General features: G+C 39.5%; 1 protein-coding gene across 6 annotated transcripts in view; it reads left to right on the top strand.

Moving 5' to 3' along the window:
* znf423 (zinc finger protein 423) overlaps positions 1-15,650 on the top strand; it is a 188,404-nt gene that overhangs the window by 1,901 nt on the left and 170,853 nt on the right. The gene's annotated exons all lie outside the window — the stretch shown is intronic.

The following is a 15,650-nucleotide window of genomic DNA, read 5'->3' as shown; positions in this document are numbered from 1 at the left end:
CCTCCTCCCCCCTTTTCCTCTATTTCCTAAAGCCATCCACGCTTTTCCTTTGCTTTTTTCCTCCTGTGTCCGTGAAGCCTTCCTGGTATTAATTATAAATCAGGATTGTTGGATATTTTTGGGGGATGTTTGGAGGTTTTTAGCTTTTGCTTTCAGGCGGGATGCCTTTCATTCAGTCCACTTTAGAGGGGAGGCTGCATGTGCTGTGCAGGAATCTCTGACAGAACGTGTTAATGCGCTCCCTCGGGGATGGGTTTGTGGTTTTTATGTCTTTCTACTGCGGGTTGCGTGTGCAGGAAAACGGTTTAAAACTGTTGCTTTTTAGCTGTCGTAGGGAGGAAGATGTGATCGGCAGTGACAGCTCTCGCTTTCCACAGCCGCCTCAGGAATCCTGGGCAAACTCTGGTTCATTTTGAGTTGATTCCTGCAGCATGGATCTGTTTCTGGTTTAGAAATGTATCACATCGTCCACGTCCTTCAACAGTAGCTGCGTCTCCATCACTACATAGTTGCACAAACTGGAATTACAAAAATAAATTTGCTTAAGTTAAAAAAAAACTCAAGTTTTTTGATAAAAAGCTTTTGTACTGATGTATCAAAATTAGTTTATTTGGCAAAGCTGCAATGGAAACACCTATTTTTTTGCATCACATGAGTCACAAAATCAAAGGGATGCTAATAGTGACGAAAATGGCAAAGAAGACGACAGGAAGTGGTGGGAGGATGATGGCGTGTCACGTTTTTTAATGACTTATCGCATGAACAAACTTATTCACGTGTGATTTTAATTGCATTTCTTAGTTAATGGAAACAACACAATTACAAAATTGTGTTTTCTGCATTAGCAGAATATCAGCTCATTTTGTAGTGGAAACGCAGCTGGTGCTTCTGTATTTTAACTATGTGTGCACTGATTGCACTTTTTAAAAAGCCTGACTTGCTGATTCCGATTTTGGTCGATGCAGATATTTATTTGTTTTGGTCTGAAATGTCGCTAAATAGAGAAAGAGCGCTGTCGAGTGGGCAAAGGGGTGGTTAATGTTAACTGCAAACATGCAGACGTGACCTGGTGCAGGTCAGTCAGTCAAATGCCTCTTTGGTGAGGTGGATAAGATCGGCTTCAAATGTATCAGCCGATCACAGATCTCTCAAAAGTAAGGAAATCAGGGTGGATTTATTGAAACTTTATGTACAGCTGGGCTGAAGAGTCTCCAATAAAGATTAAACAAAAATCATTACTGTAAAATAACAGAATTACTCAAAATTACAATAAATAATGTCACGTTTAGATCTGGAGAACATGAGAATCTACAATCCTGTTTTTCTCTGATCAGAATGTGAGAGATGGGATGAAGATGGTTGTTGCGTCCCATCCGAAATAGTGGATCTGTGTGTGTGTGTGTGTGTGTGTGTGTGCGTGTGCGTGTGCGTGTGTGTGTGTTGTTTGCACTCATGTTTTTGGAAGTGGGATCTCGTCGTTGAGGCCGGCAGGTCTCAGCAGCCTGGATAACCGGAGCTTAGCTTCAGTGAAGCAGCCGAGCGGAGCGAAGCGAGGCAAAGCCGATGCAGACGACCACCACACACACACTCTCTCTCTCTCCCTCTCTCTCTCCCTCTCTCTATGTTTGTTTCTCTCTCTATCTGTGTGTTTTCTGCAAATACAGCCCTTGTTGTCTTGCCTTTAAGCACCATGTGTTATGTGTACTCCTGTGTGTGTTTGCTATCTCCCGTCCGCACCTTGCCCCTCTGACAGCTTGGCACGACCTGGCGTTGGGGCGTTGGGGGTGAGGGGGAGAGAGATGGAGGAGGAAAGCAGGGAGGGGGTGAGGGGTAAAAGGTAGGAGGGGTGCAGCAGGTGAGGTGGGCATCACCGAGGGATTATCTGTGTTTTCATGTTCTTCTGTCTTTCACCTGCTCACCTGACTCTGACCGGCTTAGCATCAGCAGCAGAATCCCAACTCGGCCGTCTCTGCTGCTGCAGGTCCGGACCGGATCACAGCGACCCGATCAGAAACGGATCGTTCACTCAGCAGTCTGAGGTTGGATAGCAGAAATATTGTCAGGTTTCTGTCATCCGTCATTAAAGCTGCAAAGAAAAGCTGTCTGCATAGGCTTTAATGAGATTCATCCCAACTCCTCTTTGCAAAGTGCTTCTCTATATTATATCAAATAATATAACTTGTCTTGGGATGTTTGTGCATTAAATGCAACATTTTACGATATAAATATCTTGCAAGTAATGAATCAACAGCAGCGTGATAATACAAACGTTTATAATTGTTGAACTTTACACTTGTCACTCTTTCCCTTTTTTCATTTTGACATGAAATATAAAAGTAAATTCTCAGAGACTGGAATCGACCAATTCTTCTCTTCATTGTTAGATTAAATACTAAAACCTTTATTTCCCCCCTATTCATTAAACGCAGCTCTGTTTCTGATTGTCAGCTGACAGCAGGTACTTTGTTGCACTTCAGAGTTTGATAAAAAAATCTTCAAAGTGTTTGCAACATGTTTTGATTCATAAAAGTTATTGAAAAATCTTTATTCTTTAATTACAAACGAACACCTCTGTCATAAACTTGAAGCTCGTTATTTCAGATTGTATCGTAATTGGTCAAAATCAGGATCGGCTGATCGGGGCTCAAATCGGAGCTCGTTATTGGCCAAAAAAAAAGGCTGATCAGCGCATTTCTAATCCTAATCAATGTCTTTTAGTCAATATATTACAAAACTTGAAATATATCAATAAATTTTTTTAAAAAGTGAGCTTTCTTCTCTGCTCATTAAATGCATAAAATCTTGTAACTTCCTCCATTTTGAGTCGTAAAATGCATCAACCAGCAGTATGCACTGTGACCCAATTTGTTTATTTTAATCAGGATTAAAATAAACTAAATAAAATATGGGTTAAAGTTTGAAGAATAAATGAAGATAATCTTAAACCGACCACCTCATCAAGGAACCTTGAACATTTTGATCTGATGACAAACTGGTGTTGGATCCTGAAAAGGCTGTTTGGTGCAACGAAGGACAGTAAAGGTCCATGCAACTCGTCTAATATAATACGGTCATGCAGATGTTAATAATCTGATTCATTTTGTATCAAAGTGAACCTTTAGGATTGTAAATGTAGATATTGCCCTGATTATTGTGATTTAACGTTGTGCAGGCTGAACTTTGGAATACTGTATTCTTTTCCATCAGGACCTTAAGACAAATTAGTTCCTCACTCTTTGATCACCATGTTACATTATGATTTGTATCTTATCTGTATTTCTAGGTCAGTGTTTTTCATCCACTGTGCCGCGGCACACTAGTGTACCGTGAGTGATCGTCAGGTGTGCCATGGAAATGATCCTATTTCACCTACCGTATTTTCCGGACTATATAAGCTGCTACTCTTCAAAAAAATTTGAAGGTGCGGTTTATAGTGTGGTGAGCTCATAGTCCGGAAAATACGGTAATTGGTCTTAAAAGATTTTTTGAAAACGAATTAATTATCTGCAAACAATGCCATCTTTGAGTGTCTTTGCTGTAGTAGTGACTAGCGGCGTAATCGTGTAATTTTATTACCACTAGATGGCGGTAGGTGCAGAGCATTTCACATTAAAACAAGAGAATTAGTGATGCATGAATGTTACTACATTACGACAGCGTTGTGGCTCTGTTCAGGCGTATTTTTGAAGTGGACATGTTAAGTGCAATTTGAAATAAGAAATGTAAAATATGATAAAAATAAATGTTTGTGTTTATTTGATTCCTATTCAAGACACTTTGATAAGAATGACTATATTTGTAATATAGGCGGCTACAGAGTATCTTTGTTTACATTTTTGGTTGGTGGAGTGCCTCGTGATTTATTCAATTAAAACAATGTACCTTTGCTCAAAAAAGGCTGAAAAACACTGATCTAGGTAGAAAGCTACAGTTGGTTCATTTTCTGTAAAGAAGAGGTTGAAGTGTTGGATCTGGTCAAAACTGAAGGCGTTACTCTGTTTATCTCTGAAACTATGAAGTTACATTATTTTTGTTTCTCAGTTTCACGCGTCTTTGCTCTTTTCTGCAACTTATTGCTTACATTCTTTTCCCTGTCAGCAAAAAAAATGTAGACAAAGTTTTATTTGATAAGTGTTATATTTTAGTAAAGCAACATTCCTTTAAAACACATCTTCACAGAAAATTTCCTTACATTTTGAAAAGATAAAAATAATGTGCATGAGCACTTTAATGCATATTTTAATATCTCTGTTCGGTTTTCTCTGGACGTTATTATTATTTGAATGAAGTGATAAGCAGCTGCTCTGAGGAATCCACAGCAGGGTTAGAGTGGTAAAGCTTTCCTGTATTTATCAGCTGACATTTTCCTTGGAAGCCTGAGAGAACAAGACCTTGGTCAAGTTATCAGAAAGTCAGGACTTTCACTCAGTCTGTAGAAACCGTAAATGAAATAATAATAAAAAAGAGTCTTGTTTAGTAAGGATAGATGTGGTTTATGTGCTTGCTGGAAATGGGTCCTCAGAGAAATGGAAATAATGAGGCATATTTACTGGTATTGTATTGGGCTTTTTTTGTTTCATCAGTCCATCCTCTTCCCACATGGCTGTTGGACTTTTTCACAGAATTTTAGCGTGAAGAAATGCGGTGAGATGTTTGGAATCGTCCTGATGAGCAGCGGCCCTCAGGTTCGTCTGACGGATTTGGTGGAACGGTCGAGCCTCTGCAGCGATTAGACCCTGTTAGCAGGGACGGGACCTGACTAATTGCTGTCTGTTAATTGAACATGGACTAATGGTGCGATGATGGAGCTCCTGGGTTAAAAAGAAAGCAGGGATGAGCCTGAGGAAGAAATGAAAGCAAGCTCCGCTTCCCTCTTATCTAAATATTATTTCAGTGGATTAATCCGTTTTTAATGTGTGTCTTTAGTGAAGCGAGGAAGGCAGAAATCTCATTCTGCGTCTGCTATCTCTCTCTCTCTCTCCCTCTCAGCCCTCAGCCCCTGGAGTCTCTCATGCATTATGTAGTGATGATTATTACTTAATTACACATTAATAAATCCGCTTCATTTGCAGGACATTAAACGGGAGCTGAGCGCATGTGACAGGGAGATGGAGGAGAGTGGGAAGACCGGAGCGGGGCGCTCACTTTTTAGCTGTTCTTTGCACTGTTTGTTTGGAGCCAAATGATTTCCGTGGCAGTTGGATTTGCTGCTGGAGGGATCTGGGATAATGACATCACTCCGTCTCCTCCTTCCTTCTTCTCCTGCTCTCCGCTCTTCCTGCTCCGTGCTTACATGCAAACAGGATCAGGGTTTTACGGATTCGTGTAAACACAGATTCTCAGTTACGTCATCGGGATCCTTTCTTTCACTTTGTTTGCTTTGTATTTTAACAGAATTAATTATATTAGTGAAGTTTTGGACAGAAAAAGTCTAAATGTAAACATTTACAGATCAATACTGGCTCAAGTCAGGGTTTGGGTTTTATTTCATTATTTTTGTTTGTCTAATTCAGTTAGTTTTAATTAACTTTTAGTGTATTTACTACTTTTTATTAGTTAAATATTGTTCAGTTTCAGCTTAGTTACAGTAGTAGTTTTTAAATTTTTTACATTTTGGTTAATCCTTATGCGCAGAACTCAAAAAGGTCAAAGTATTGATTAGATAATGGATGTTGAACAGAAGATACTGTTTTATCATCGCCGTTTTGCTAATCCAGAGGAGTATGGAGTGCAGATAACTTATGTAAACAACTTGTGTGGGGAAAAAGATGAATAAATAGGTTCATAAACACAACAACAAAAGATATTATATGTATAATTTAAATATGTTTTAGTTTAACACGCAATACAGTTCTAGTCGTCATTAAATACCGATGTTTTTTCAATTTCAGTTTTTATTTTGTTAGTTGTAACTGTAATAAACTTGGGTCAGGTCTTTACAGTATGAACATACATGCATGTTTTTGTTTTCCAAATGCATCACAGGTTTCCACAGAGTCTGAACTTTTCACTCTCCAGCTCTTTCTTCACAATCAGAGCAATAGATCGGCCATTTTTCCATCGACGTGCAGAGATACGTTCTCTGTTAAAGACTCTGACAGATGCAGCTCACATTAACGGTCAGCCTGCAGCTGCTCTGCAGCGATGATGTGAAAGCCAGTTTGTTTTAATCGGCCCTGAAGTGAATAAGATGAAGAGAATCTGTGAGCTTTAAGGAAGCCGAGAAACTTACACAACATTCTTAGGAAAAAAGTCACGTAATCTGTCTACGTCAGAGGCGATCGCAGAGTTTATTGTTTCTTTATTTAAAGAAAAATACAGAGTGCTGTTTTACCATCCTGGATTTGTTTTTGGTCTTTTAGGAATTTGGACAAAATAAAAGAAAAAACCTAACTCAGAGCCTAAGAGATTCATTAGTTCATTATCCAAGCAATAGAATGCTAAGTTAAGGTTGGCTAAGCTAAATATAGCTAAGCAATGCTAAGTTAAGGTTGGCTAAGCTAAATATAGCTAAGCAATGCTAAGTTAAGGTTGGCTAAGCTAAATATAGCTAAGCAATGCTAAGTTAAGGTTGACACTAAATCAAGACGTGGAATGTTAAGCTCAACTTTGACTCAACTGAAATTAATGGTTGTTAATTTATCAAGTAAAAATTTGGTTGACCATCTACTATATATCCAGTTTTCAGCCAACTCGTCTTTGCTGGTGTTAAAATCCTATTTTCTGTCTGTCCAACAGTTTAAAGTTTCTCCTTTTCTTACTTTCTTGTTTTTGTGTTTGTGCATCTTTTAGTTTAGGATTGTTTTTCAATGACGGATGAATGGAAAGAAAGGAAACTCCATCAACCCTCAGGGAAATTGTCATCTCTGTCTCCCACACATAAAACACTTAAAACTTTTAAAAAATGTAAAAACGTTAGCCCCCCAGCCCTACAGCCCCTCCGTTTCGGTTGAGTCTTGAGTGACTTGTAGGTCAGATTTAATGACTTGGATAATGGACTGAAACAAGTGGAAAAGCAGCCAGAGTTTCCAGAAAAAAGTGGAAGACCTTATGCTCTACTGCATAAACCCATCCTGAGATGGTAATTATTCTTTTCCTGGTGTTGTTGTCAGTTAGCACCAACACGTGATGTCGAAATTAAATTATTTGGAAATGACATTCAGTTGGAAGCCAGTTCAGAAATAGCATTTTAACAACCAGCACTGAGAGTCGGTTTAATTTGGAAAGACGTTTCACGGTTCTTGTGTTTTACTGTAAAGGCTGAGGATTATGTCACACAAAGATGGCGTGTTCAGCACAGATCTGCTGTCTGTCTGTCTTCCTCCCTCCATCTGGCTTTGCCATCAGCGGGTCTTTAATGTCACCCTTTGGCAGAGCGCGGACTCTTTCACAGGCGACCCGCTCTTATAAAACTCTAACCTCCAACATGTGGTTTTGATTACATGAAGGCTGCAGTGTTTCGCAGGTACATCTTAGTTTTAACAGCACTGCAAGGGCTGCGTTTTGCCTTGTGCGTCCTTTTTTTTAAAACATCCCGTTTAGCGTTAGCGCTGCTTTAGAGCGGGTTTGCGGCGGCTGCACGTGTCGCTCCTGTATAAAAAGCCTGTCGTTGCTTTGCATTAAGGCTTGCTGAACCATTAAATGGCTCTCTGAAAGCTTTGTTAGAAATTCCATTGACTCCTCAGCAGGGGGTGGATTTGAGTTTTTGCTATTTTTCTTTGATAAACGGGACAAAACAAGCTAATGTAATTGGTGATTGGTGGAGCCCAGCGGCACCATGAATTGAATGTAATGGACTCATGTGGATCTGCGCTCAATTAGAACCAAATTACTCCACAATGGAAAGCTTAGAGAGTAACACATACCTAAGTAGATTAGGCCTGCTTTCACTCTGGGAAGAAAACAAAGTGAATGTGTGAATATTGAAAGTAGTCACTCTTAAATTTATTTTAGCTGATCCAGAAAGGATTTCGGGTATTAATCAGGAGTAGAAACTAGTCTAAACAACATCTTTATAATAATCCCTTTTAAAGCAAAGACTAGTGAGATTTAAACAGATATCAGATTTCGCTTCCAGGCAGAAATTATTCATTATGTTTGATTTTAATTGTTCTTTTTCAGGGTAGAAATGTTGGCTGGCTGCACAGTGGCGCAGTTGGTAGAGCTGTTGCCTTGCAGCATGAAGGTTCTGGGTTCGATTCCCGGCCCCGGTCTTTCTGCATGGAGTTTGCATGTTCTCCCTGTGCATGCGTGGGTTTTCTCCGGGTACTCCGGTTTCCTCCCACAGTCCAAAAACATGACTGTCAGGTTAATTGGCCTCTCCAAATTGCCCCTAGGTGTGAGTGTGTGTGTGCATGGTTGTGTGTCCTGTGTGTCTCTGTGTTGCCCTGCGACAGACTGGCGACCTGTCCAGGGTGATCCCGCCTCTCGCCCGGAACATTAGCTGGAGATAGGCACCAGCAACCCTCCCGACCCCACTGAGGGACAAGGGTGAAAGAAAATGGATGGATGGATGGAAATATTGGCTGATATGCATCCCATTAATACTTAGCTTAATTTCCTCCAGCGAGTTGTACCTGTACCACAAACTTTTCTGGGTATCTGATTACTGTTCTTTGCAGAATTGGTGCAGTTCGTTTAAAGCATGACTGAGGACATGAGGTATTATGTAAAATGTACTTTTTTGGGCTTTACCTCATGATTTAATGATCCTTTATCTAAAACAAACCAGGAGTGTTGCTTTGATTCTCTCTTGTATGTTTGAGAAATCATTTAATCTCCATGGCAACTTGAGCAAACGCCTGGGTGGACCAAGCTCCGCCCTCAGGGACACAGCTCCTCCTCAGAGCTGCAGTTCCTAAGCTCCCGCCTCACAGAGCAGCCATTCTCCATGGCTTTTATCAATCGGCTCCTTCAGACTAGCCAGCAGCAATTAGCAAACACCTGCTGAGCTCATTATGGGAGCCACATCTCAGTGAAACGCTGGTTAAAATGTCGTTAAAGGGTTAATAGAGGAGCCATGTTGTGATGACTTCCTGGAGGCGGAGCTTCAGAAAGAGCAGGAGTTTTTAAAGAGACAGAGGCCCAATTTGTGGCATATTTTATGTGTACAGCATTTTCTTTTTTTTTTTTTTTTTTTTTACAACTGAAGGTACTTGATAGTGCTGTAAAATGTCACTATGTGACTGGGACATTTGTAATACAGCCCTGTTAGGGTTTTAGTTAGGCCATTCTGGGAGCTTAATGCTAGCCTGTTTTAGCCGTTCTGAAACGTGCTTTAGACCATCGTCATGTTAAAAAACCAAACTGTTCAGGTTAAAATCATCTGTCTGTCATTTCCAGTTAGTTCTGCTCCTTCATTATTCCCATTAACTCAGTGCCATTTACCTCTACTCCACAGCATGATGCTGCCTCCACCGTGCTCAACAGTTGTTTAGGTGTTTTTACATTTAAACGACTTACAGAGAATCCTTCTAACATATTTTCATCTGATGATAAAAGTTTCTCCAGAGGGAATCTGACTTTTCTCTGTGTGCACAACTGGAAATGTTAGCATCAGTTTCAAGCTGACGCTAGTGCAGACCTCTAATGTCTGCAGCTGTCAGACTTTGGTGATGATTGCTCCTGGTTGCTGTAGATGACAATTTTCAAATAAATTATGAAGTTGTTTCATATTTCTACCAAAATAATTAGATTCAAGGTGTGACGCAAGCCAGATGTTTGAAATATTGGATGAGAAAAGGTCGTAGCAGCTTGATCTGGTTTGCTCCTCGGTGAGGTGTGCATCATGCCAGTGCGTCTCCTTATCAGCCGCTGACCTGGTGCGGTTGGGCGGCTGCGTGTGACCAGCAGACCAGGCCAATGCCGCGGTAGCAGCTTAGCTAGTCCTGTCTATCAGCTGCAAACTCACTGAACCTGAACACCATCCCTGTCCCCAACGCCCCGGAAACAAACACACGCTGAAACCAACAGAAACGGTGTCTTTGAGTGAGTAAGATGTTAGTGTGGCGCATAAAGGCAATTTTTTATTTTATTTTAGCCTCCAAGATGTAAATTCTTCACGTTTAGAGCGGCGATTTTGTAAATATCTGCAGCTGTCTTTGAATTTTTGGGATTTTGGACAGATTTGCACCATTTTTCTAACACTTCTTAATTCTTGAAGTCTTCCTCTTCTCTCCCACCTCAACATATTCTGTACATTAAACATTAGTGAAGGGGCAATTAGCTGTTCCCCTTTGCACACCTGGCTGATGCATAATGAATTTACTGCACTCCCCTTCCTCTCTCTGCGCCACACACTGATGTTGATGAAAGGAGGACTTTTGGGAAAAGGGAATTTGTGTTTCTTCGGGTGCATTCACACCGGCCATGTTTAGTCCACTTTAATCTAATCGGGTTTGTTTGGGGAAATGTGAATACATAAAACTCTGATCCGGACAAATGCATTGAACTCTGGTCTGGCTACAAACCTTTGTCTCAGTTCGGTTGAAGTGAACTCTGGGGTGGTTTGAATGCATATGTGAATGGGAATGGAGAGACCACTCCAAAAGCAGGAAGTGGACTTCAACACAGGGCATTCTGGGTAAATACAACCAAAACAAATGCATGAGTCTCACTCTAGCAGGAGAAATGACTTGTGGTCTTTTATCAAAGACAAAAGAGAAATCCTGCAAGCGCTAAGATTTTTTACCAAAGACGAGAAATACGAGGAAAGCACCTCAAGTTTCTTGCAATGTTAGTAAGAAAAAATGCTGGTTTAGTCAAGAAATTACTACAAATAAATAGTTCCTAGCCTAAACCTGTAATCATCTACAGCCAGAGTAACGACTGAATGTCAAAACTCTGGGACAGTTCAGGCTGAGATGACTTTAACATTTGCCACCAGCTTTTAAGCTCACAACTCAAAGAGATTCCAGCATCTTACATTTTTGTTTCCAGTTTTGCCACTTCAGCATTAGTTCATACATATACATTTTGAAGCATCCACACAGCCCCCCAAAACGCCCAGAACCCGGGCTGGGACCCAGACTAATGTTCATTGTCCTCGGAGCGGGGAGTCTTCTGCAGAACAAGCTGCTTCTGTTGTGTTCCTGCTTTTTATCGAGCGCTCTCCCAGCTCTTTGTAGAGCGCGCCCCGCTATAGACCCACCGATGTTTCCTTTCAGCGCTGGAGTCTTCAGTTGGTTTTTCTAACTCCTTTCCATTCACCTCCCAGTCAAAAGGCAACGGCGTCCAGCTGGGAGGCCTACAATAGAGCGAGCTGCAGCAGGAGAAAAGAAAGAGTAAAACAGCGAGAGGCAGAGAGGCTCCTGGCTGAAAAAGATGTTGCAGAAACTGTTTCGGTGAAAAATAAGACCTGACGTGTGTCTGTAAATTAAGTTTTCTATTTTCTAAATTCCTCCTTCGCTTCAGTCTGAAAGAAATGTAGAAACATTGGCTCATGCATGAAAATCTAAGGAACATATTGAGAGTTCCTTCACGTTCTTACGGAGTCTCTTGTTCTTCATGCATCCAATTTAACCTTTTAACTACTTAAACAGTTTCTAGACATAAGGAGACATGAACAAAATTGTGGAAGAATACTGAAAAACAAAATCTGGATTAGTTAGAAATAGATGCTTAATTACATCTTCACATTAAAGTAACTTAGTTGCTCCTGATGCAAACCTTTTTGGAAAGTTACTCATTTACTGCTGAATTTGTATTTGTTGGAAAAACTGTTAAAGATATTTTTCCTAACTTGTTTTTAAAGTAATTTTTTAACATGCATATTAAAACCGAATGAATTTACAGAAGATAATTTCTGATTTGATTAGGAGTTGATGATAAAACCAGAGCAGTTTGCTTTGGGAAATAAATTAGAGGTAGAAATTCTGTAAAAATGTGGGTCATCGTTTGCCTTTTTTTAATTTATGGAAAGTTTTGTTACCAGCCTGAGCTACAGCAACCAACAGCTTATTAATAAATGAGCTTAAATCTGCATGAAGAAATGCGAAGACGTCAAATGACCTTTTGAGTTTGAGTTGAGACAGTTTGATTTTGAATGATTGAGCATCAGGTTTTGATTGTTTATGCTGACAAATGATTAGCATCACTGAAGAAAACAGTGGGAAGATTAAGAGGAAAAAGAGACGATTATCTTACTGAAGCATGAACCAAACTCGACTCGGATGAGATTCATCACAGGTTTGGGAGAAATTACTAACACAGAGAATCTGTTCAGGGCCTTTAGCTAAGAATCTGCTGCTTCAGCCGTTTTCTCGGTCCAAATTTATCGCGTTTGGCTTCTTCGGGTTTAGAATTCAGATGCATATCTTTTACATTATTGTACAATAAACCAGCAGTTGGACAAAACACGACATGATTGTTCTGATCGCAGACGTTTTGAAAACTGCTGGATATATATTTAGTATCGCATATGGAAGTGGCACAAATTGAATTTCTTGGGTGAAAATATTGAAATTGTCGCATACAGCTTACATTTGCCCACTGTGTAAACATAGCCTTTGTTTCACTTGGAAAACAGTTAAATTTGCTGTAGTTCATGGGTAAAAATGTTGAAAATACTCACAACTCACATCTGGGACTGACGTCACTAAAAGTTTTCAGGTTTTCAGGATAACATCGTCTCAGGATTTCCAGGTTAACCATTAACAATTGGCTTTTCTTCTTTCTAGCACTAAAAATAAATTAGCCTTCGAAACTTACAGTTTTATCCACAGAAGTAAAGAACAATAAGTCTGTAACTGGAGCTGCCTTTTATAAATACAGCAGCCATGTTGGATTTAGAAGTTAAGAAACATCCAACATCTGGGTTCAAATAAAAATCATCGTTGCTGCAGACCTACAGTGAAGATTTGCTCCGGTTGGAAGATGAATTGTTATCTTCAGAAAACCTAGACTTGGTTTATGTCAGCGGAGGGAGTGTGTTCTCTGCTCTCATGAAAAGTTCACACCATCTGAGACAAAATGAAAAGAGGAGAGTGCAGAGAAGAACAACAGACTGAGTGGTGGGGTTTTAATGTATCTGGACATTAAGCAGGTTCTAAACCAAACTTGTTCTGTCTGCTGAACTCGAAGGCATCAGAGTGGAAAATGGGGTGAAAAGAGGATTTTGTACCCCGGTGGAAACTCAGAAACAACCCAGCTAAACTTTAAAAAACTAAAGAAAAGAATGTGTTTCTTCTCAAAAGTTATGGTAAAAGTTGTTTCGCTGCTACAAAGTAATGTAATTCCTGTTTATTTTGAACATAGCTTCAGCATTGTAGCACAGCTAGCTGATGCAAGAAGTGTGAAGCATACTTGTTTTATTGTTTGATGGCAGCTGTTGGCTCTACTGTGGTTCAACCAGTTATTATGTTGAAGATAAATTACTGTTTCACACATGATCAGGTCGAATTGGGTTTTTACCTTTAATGAATGAAACCATGATTTGAAAACTGACTTTTTGGTTTCTGCTCATCATAAAACACATTTGTTATTTGCTGTATCCCCTCCATGTATTTTGATTATTTGAGACATGATGTTTGGAGGATAACAGCAGCTGTTTCCATTACAAAAGTGTGCAAAAAATTGTCCATGTTCTGCTAAAGTAAAAAAAAAAAAGAAGCACAATTTCACAATTGCAGTTTCTACATTTAACAAGAAATCACACGTGAATAAGTTTGTTCACGACATAAGTCAGTAAAAATCACGCTACGCTGTCGTCCTCCTACCACTTCCTGTCGACTTCTTCGTCTTTTCCACCAGTAGTAACATCCGGTTGTTGATCATGTGACGTGTGGAAATGTTTCCATCGTAGTTTTGCGAAACAAATGAATTTTGATAAACCACCTCATCCTAGTGGCAAAACTTCTAATGAAAACAAGAATATTTCAAAATTGACTCGTTTCCATTAAGCAAATTTATTTTTGAAATGACAAATTGCCAAACTTTACTTCTAATGGAGGCACAGCTCCTGCTAAATACATGCATAATCTCTCTGTTCTTTAATTGTAGACATCAGCATGGAGAACAAGCGAGATTAACTAAACTTGGTTGGTGCTCGTGCTCCAATGCCTGCAGGGAAGGATTAAAAAATTATAAGCAGTGTGAAAAGGCTTTTAGTCTCTTTCTCCTTCATTATCTGTGACTGAGCAACAACCAGTCTCCACTGAAGGATTTCAAGGTTCATCTGCATTTTATGACAGAATATTGATAAGATATTGTTTTCCTAAGAGGAAGCTCACAAACAAGCTGAAACAGTTTGAGTGTTTCTTTAAAAAAAACGATTTAAAAATAGAAAGTATGGCAGCATATTTGATTATAAGACTGGTGGAGAATAAGAAAGCAAACAACGAGGCGCGCTCCGAGCGCACACTCGCTGTGCTGTGTGTATATTTTCCTCGTTTCTCCCAGAAGGAGCATGACGAGCGAGTTAATCTGTCCGCCAGCGACACAAAGCTGTTTATTTCCCTTTTTTCCTCTCCGACGGTCCCTTTCTCTCTCTCTGTCTCACCGCCCTTAAAGCCTAATCAAGTTTGTATCAAGCTAAATAATGCCTTAGCGTGAAATTGGTGTCTTCAGTCAAAAAGCACTCCTGAGCCTGCGCTACAAGAGAAAGCAATTATGTTCCCCTCCAACCCTCGCTGCCCTCGTTGTTCATGTTCTGCATATGTGTGCGCGATCAGCTGCGGCTGAGGTGTTCTGACGGCGAGCTCTGGGCCCAGTCTGTACTGGTGGATGCAGGCGGTGTTTACTGGGAGGTGGGGGTGTCTTCTAGTTCAGTTATTTCTGGAGGCTTCCCCAGAGTGGAGGTGCTCCAGAGGAATGCTTTCCTCCTCTCCTTTTCTTTCTGTGCCCTGCTTCACCTCTCCTCCTGTCTCACATGTGTGCTCTTCTTCACCTTCTTCGCATTTATTTCAAACACATGGATCAATACAAAGACAATAGAGGAAGAACTGAAAATAAAAAGACTTCAAATGTTGTTTTATCTCATGAAGGCTTTTTCAAAAAGCAGCAAAAACAAATTTTCAGTACAATAACGGCTCTGAATGATTTATTTTCTTAAATGTATGTTAAAACAATGTAACACATATGAGATTAATATCTATTCCTTGTTTAAAATCGATTTCAATATCATGAAATGTTGAAATAGACTATTTAAGAAAACAACAACACTGTTAATATAATATTTATATATTTTATAGAACGTTTTTAATGCGTTTTTAGCAGACGTTTCTGTGTTTTGTGTTTTTTTTACACTTTAATCCTTTTAAACCCATTAAAAACCACATTGTTCATGTTTTAATTAGTTCAGAAACGATTTATTGTGATGAATCAATTATTTAAATAATTGTCAACTAATTTAGCAATCGACTAATTGTTAACTCCACTCAAAAATGTAATTTGGTGAAAGAAAATCATGATTAGAGCAGAAATTAAGACAAAACTATACAAAAAATACACTTTACATTTTAGACACAAAAGAAAAACAATAAACTCCTTAAGTTGTGGTTTTAGCTTCATCCGGTTCAAATTCACGAAAGGAATGCAGTTTTTTTCATTTTAGGAGATAAAATGATTATTTAAAAAATGTAAAAAATGGATCTATTGTTTATTTTTTTGCACCGTTTAATGTATTTCTAATATTGTATTAAAAGGCTTAAGTG

This window comes from Poecilia reticulata, chromosome 6 (assembly GCF_904066995.2).
Source record: "Poecilia reticulata chromosome 6, P_reticulata-male-v2, whole genome shotgun sequence".
Taxonomy (NCBI): Eukaryota; Metazoa; Chordata; class Actinopteri; order Cyprinodontiformes; family Poeciliidae; genus Poecilia; species Poecilia reticulata.
This window is presented reverse-complemented; position numbering and strand designations above follow the sequence as displayed.